Source organism: Misgurnus anguillicaudatus, chromosome 13 (genome assembly GCF_027580225.2).
Source record: "Misgurnus anguillicaudatus chromosome 13, ASM2758022v2, whole genome shotgun sequence".
NCBI lineage: Eukaryota > Metazoa > Chordata > Actinopteri > Cypriniformes > Cobitidae > Misgurnus > Misgurnus anguillicaudatus.
Genome location: NC_073349.2, coordinates 15,690,313 through 15,696,392, shown reverse-complemented (window position 1 = coordinate 15,696,392; position 6,080 = coordinate 15,690,313). Strand labels below are relative to the sequence as shown.

The following is a 6,080-nucleotide window of genomic DNA, read 5'->3' as shown; positions in this document are numbered from 1 at the left end:
TTGTCGTTTCTTTAGAGTTACAATTTGCATGTAAAAGGAGTTTTGTGCTTTTTAAAACGTTTTGGTGTTCATCAAAAAAGCAAATTTTATCAGGATCTAATAGATTAATAATATACTAAATGACAAATACTGAAAGGTGCATTTCTGTGGCACCCGTTTCTTTTGGTCTCAGTCAAGAGTATAGACTCGTTTTGAACACATCTGTGTGAGAAAAATAATTCTGAGAAAGAGCAAAAAAAATATTTATAATGCATTTATATGAAATCATCGGTTTGATAAGACTGGAAAATGCCAGATTCACTACATATTAAACTGTGAAACGAATTTGGAGTCTGGGAAAATAGTTATTTTGTTTTGTCATTTAAATCCTATCATCTTCAGATACCTTCTATGTTCCAAAACATTTCCTCCACACCTGCTTAAAAACCCAAAATCTTCTTTTATTTACTTTTATTTCTTAAATTTCGATCTGCTCTGTCCATTTTTACAGTCTGTGTGTACGCAACTGTAAATGATGGGTGACGTCATTTTAGAGGTGATATCGCATTCCAAGCAATATGACTCTTTATATTTTTCAAGCCAACTCTGACTAGTAAGATTATTACTGATCTACCAAGCCTATTGCAGATCTATAGCAATTGCAATAAGAATGCTTATTTGTTTTGAAACTGTTGTGTTAGCCTTTATCCTTTAGACATATTTAGTTATCACCTTTGTCCTTTATAAAAGCATTTAACTTGAAAGTAACTTTGTACCGCTGTTGCCATTGGCCATCTCTGGGTTAATAAAACCCTGCATTCCTTGCATACGGATCTGTTCTTTTATACTTTCACTCTCTGTTGCAGACGTGTTTTTCATACTGTAAAATGTGCATGCATGAACTAATGGAGATTCAGGAACTGCCTGGATGTGGACAGACATAGTTTCATTATTGTAATAATCTGTTTATTATTTTATGAAATTTAAAGAATCTTAAGGGCTGTAAGCTGTCACATGACAATATAGCACAGCTCGAGTCATAACATGGGAAACAATCCGTGTTTCTGAGTATAACTTTAATCGGCTCTCTTTTGACCTTTAGCCTCATTGCTGTGGGTGATAGTGAAGTTCAAGGAGTTCCTTTAACTCATATAATGGTTTATAACTGATTTTTATTTTTTATAATATTTGGCGACAGTTACATCCACTAATTATGTTGATATTAGCAGTTGCACATTGAGATCACTGTAGTTTAAACATATAAATTGGGAAATGCTTGATTGCATCTGATGCATTTGCAAAAATTACTCCCAGATGCAGTAAAAGCTGTCAAAACATATTCTGTGTCTCTATGATAGCTCTGCTGGCTGCTCCTGCTCTCTGGAGCTTTATTTAAAACGTCAGTTGTCTGATTGTAGCTTAGGATGTTAGGATTTTTGAAGCAGCATCAGTCGATGGAAAGATAATTGATGATCACATTGAATCTTCATGTCAGAGAGAATGAAACGTTATGCATATCAAAACAAGAATTGCCTCAAAATATACACACAGCAGTGCAGTACTAAGCCATGATAATTTTACCCTTGTGTGCTTTTATGTTTTTATAATAATTTGCTGTTAGGAGAAATGCCGTCATTGGGCATGTTATACCGGACCCTCTCTGTGAAATCCAGGCAAAAGTCGCAAAATCTACTCTATCAAAGTTTGATTTGACTCATTGATTCAACATCATTTCAATCTTTATGGATAATGTAAAAAAATTATGTTAAAAACACAGTACAGCCAAGGTCATGGGTTAAATCCGAGGGATCTCACATGCTGATAAAAATTATTTTACAGTGTTGGTAACTAACATGATCTAGATATAAAAATGAGTAATATTTTGTCATAGTAGTATTTCGATACATGACCTCAAGCTGAGTAAATTGTCTTATGACATGTGTTGAATAATATCCTTCTCTCAGTCTGAGAGGAATGCTAAAAATGATCCAGTTCCGGAATATCGCTCATCACTTCACTGAATATTCTGGAATGATGCTATCAGGAGTGCCTGGTCCTCTTCTCAGTCTTTCAGTCTTTTATGATGTGTATTAAATTATCACCAATTAGCTCAATTGGTAGACCATTATATTAGCAGCAGCACAAAGGTCATGGGTTCGATTTCCAAGGAACAAACATATAAAAATGTATAGCTTGGATGCCATGTTAGTCGCTTTGGATAAAAGCATCTGTCAAATGCACAAATGTAAATAATAAGCCAAATTATTAATTATAATGAGTCAGTTGGTTTATAAGACAAATATGTTACACTTTAGTCTGTGCTTGATTGTGAAAGTAAAGAAGGGAGTTTTGGAAATTGCTCTTCATGACTCATTGTGGATCTGAAGGTGAAGTGCTTAGTCAGGGTTTAAGTTTACTTTTGGCTACTGTTTGGTCTCTTGCTCCGGAAAGGCCGGAGGGCGTGAGTGAGCTCACCTGAATGTATTCAGGTTGTATGTTTAGAGATTAACCCTATATATAAGGCTTTAATTTGCTGTCAGCCAGGTGCTGCTGTTTTGGACTGATATTTAATATCCCTTGTAATAGAGACTATAAAAACGCACAATGCATTGAGAGTTTATGGCATTGATAAAATTACCCAAATATACATTATTATGTGGTTGTTGATGGCAGAAGATGTCTTTGATGGTCATGCACCAACAGCTTCAAGGTCTTTCAGAGAATGTAAACATTGATTTATTAATCACAGTTTTCCCTCGAGCTATGTTATTGTAAGGTTCAGGTCATTCTGACATTGTGTTCAGTGTTTACTTATACAAGCTGAGCCGAATCACAATGAATACTGGTCTAATCTTGTACAGATTTATGGGAGGGAATAGAGGCTTTGGATTTGGTCTGTACATGTCTTCCACCCTTACCTCCTATTGTGTTTTTATGTTCATCCTCATAAGAGACTTGTTATGTTATTATTATTTCTAGAAAACATGTACTGTATTATTAAACTGTTTTTCCTAAAAGTAAAACAAGCAACATTTTTAACCCTCTAAGCGCGTCTGACATGTTTTCTTGTAAATTACAATTTTTTTATCTGACTCTTAATGGTTTCTGTCAACAAACCTGTATTTCCCAATGGCCTGAGGTCAGATTAAGTAGATTTTAAGAAAAAGTATTTTATAAACGTACTGTATAATACGTGCCAAGACCATTCGGTTAATATCATCCTATTTATGACGGAGGTGGCGTTTAGAGACTTTTACATCTGAGCTCCTCAGTTGTTGCTGGCTGAAACGGCTTAGTCTGTCTTCAACAAATTCAGCTTTATGGTTGAATTTAAAGCAAACTAAACTGTAAGGAAACTGTACGTGACACATAAATGGATTTACACAGCCAGATATCATGGAAAGTAAACAGATCATATACATTACACTCTCAGAAAGTACAAGAAGGTACAAAAGTTGTCACTGTCAAAAGTACACTTTTTTACCTAAAGGTGCATACTGGTACCTCAAATGTACATACTGTATCTGTACCAAATAGGAACTTTTTAAAAGGTAAAGTCCTAGTGACAACTTTGTACCTAAGAGTGTATATCTATGACTTCATATTCCCTTCTATGTGTTTGTTTTGTATTTTGTTTTTTTAATGCAAACTTTTCTATTTAGTTCATTTAAATAAAGCTACTGTAATATACATTTGCCTACAAGTTTTTTTGGGGTTTGTCTAGGTAGGACTATAGGACAGGTTTGGACAAGGAATTGTAATATAAATCTGTGTCCTTCCTTTTCTGCTTGCCTGATATACAATCAGTCTTAGTCATACGGGTGGAAAGGACTGCTATCAGATATAAATATATTTGTTTAATGTATTAGCTATTTTTTACATCCACAATGACAGAGAGTGCCATTTAATATGATACAAATGATACAGTACATAAAAAGCATTTGATACTTCGTATACAGGTGTTTAAGGTTAGGATTAGGGTCAGGGGTTACTTTAGTGACTGGGTTACTTTAAATGCCTAATGTAACAACATGTATTTACACAATCTTTACACTTATACATTTTTCTTATATAAGTATATAATATAGACATAATAAAGACACTAATATTAAGTTTGACTACTGTGTGTTGTGTCTATAGCTCAAAACAGATGTCATGAACTGTCAAAAGATTGTTATCAGAGAAAGGGTCCGTGAGCTACATACAGTATTTAATTTTCTGATAAGGAGTGAAGAAAATGGTTGTTTGCCAAAAACCTTTGTCGATACTTGTTTTGAATATTTTGTTTTATTAGAAAAATAATGAATGTTTAGACATTCCCTTTATCACTTAAATGTTAGTAGTAATCAGTGAGTTATTAACTGTGCAATAAATTTTACGTGGCAATGTTACACCCTCACCCCAAACCAAAACAGAGAGCTTATAATTCCTTACATTTTTACATATAGCGCTTTTCTCAGTACTCAAAATGCTTTACATATGAACGGGGAAATCTTATAAATGACATAAAGATTTTTTTGCAATCTCATGGCAATTCATACGTATTTTTAAAGGTGGCTGATTTGTAGTAATTCATACAACCACATTCATACATTTTTGTACGATTTGCTTTTGCACCTGTGACTTCAGGGATGAGGGTGGGGTTTCAAGGCTGTTTATATATATATATTAATCATAAGCTTTTGTATGATTCGGTGCGAATTCATACGAATTAGCCAAATCGTAAAATACATTTGCACTCCCATAAGATCAAGCTGGTGTGAATGTGTTGGAGTTTAGTTATGTATTAACATTGACCTCTATAATATACACTCTAAAAAAATGGTGCTAAGTAGCACTAAAAGCTCGTAATCATAGGAGAACCATTTTTAATGCTATATAGCACCTGTAAAGCACCCATGAAGAACCATCCTGGGGTGATATAGGACCACTATATCACCAGATATGGTTATATAGCACAATATGGTTCTACACGGGTGCTGCGTACATAGGTGCTATGTGGCACTTAAAGTGGTTCCCTTATGATTACAAGTCAGGGAACCACTTTTAGTGCTATTAAGCACCGTTTGTTTTTAGAGTGTACTGTATCTGGGTTACTTAGTGTTAAAGGGGCCATGGCATGAAAATCTGACTTGTTTGTGTTTAAGTGCTATGATTGGGTCCCCAGTGGTTCTATCAACCTAGAAAATGTGAAAAAGATCAACCCAATAACTTAGTTTTGGTAAACCATTCTCTACAAGCACATAAAAAAATAGGTCATTGAAATTTGGCTCTCCTTATGATGTCATAAGGAGCTCTTATTATAGTAATACCACCCCTTAATCTGCACTATCCAACCACAGCACTGCCATTTAGTGCAGAGAAAAGCACAATTGAGTTTGAATTGCAACAAACCACCATCGTTGTGATCAGTGTTTGAATTTCATCAGCTCATTTGCATTTTAAAGGACATACCCAAAATGGCACATTTTTGCACACACCTACAAAGTGGCATTTTTAACATGCTATAATAAATTATTTATATGGTATTTTGAGCTAAAACTTCACATATGTGCTCTGAGGAGAGTAAAGATTGATTTGACATCTTAAAACAGTCTTGTGCCATGGCCCCTTTAATGTTTAAAATGCACATTGCTTACGCAATGTTTGATGTACGTATTGAAAATTTCTACAAAGGGCGGTTTGAGTACTTTACTGAGCAGTAAATACTGTAGATGTGTGCTATACTATATACTGTAATTTTTATCAGAAATTTCAGTAACAGTAAAAATTCCTTTGAGATGTTAAGTGAAGTTCATGTTTGATGTGGTAATTAATGATTAACTATATTAAACTGCATTACAGAGAGATGCTGTTATCAGAAGTCTTCAGCTTCAGTTAAGCATCTCTGTCAGGTTTGTACCCTCGAGTTGGGAGTATTGGAGGAGAAGGTGTGTGTGTGGTCAGAAAACCCAAAGCATGACTACCCCCCCACTGTACCCCTTAACCAGCTCAACGCCCCCTAAAGAATGGTTCAGTGCATTCCCTCAGCCTAGATACGGGCTACCCCTTTGACAGCAGAATTTGAATGAGAATTGCTTTCATTCACTTCATTGCTGTGG

The 6,080-nt window shown here is 34.9% G+C and overlaps 1 protein-coding gene across 1 annotated transcript in view; it reads left to right on the top strand.

Annotated features, from left to right (window-relative positions):
- The window catches only part of lamb2l (laminin, beta 2-like), a 44,426-nt gene that overhangs the window by 284 nt on the left and 38,062 nt on the right, over positions 1–6,080 (top strand). The gene's annotated exons all lie outside the window — the stretch shown is intronic.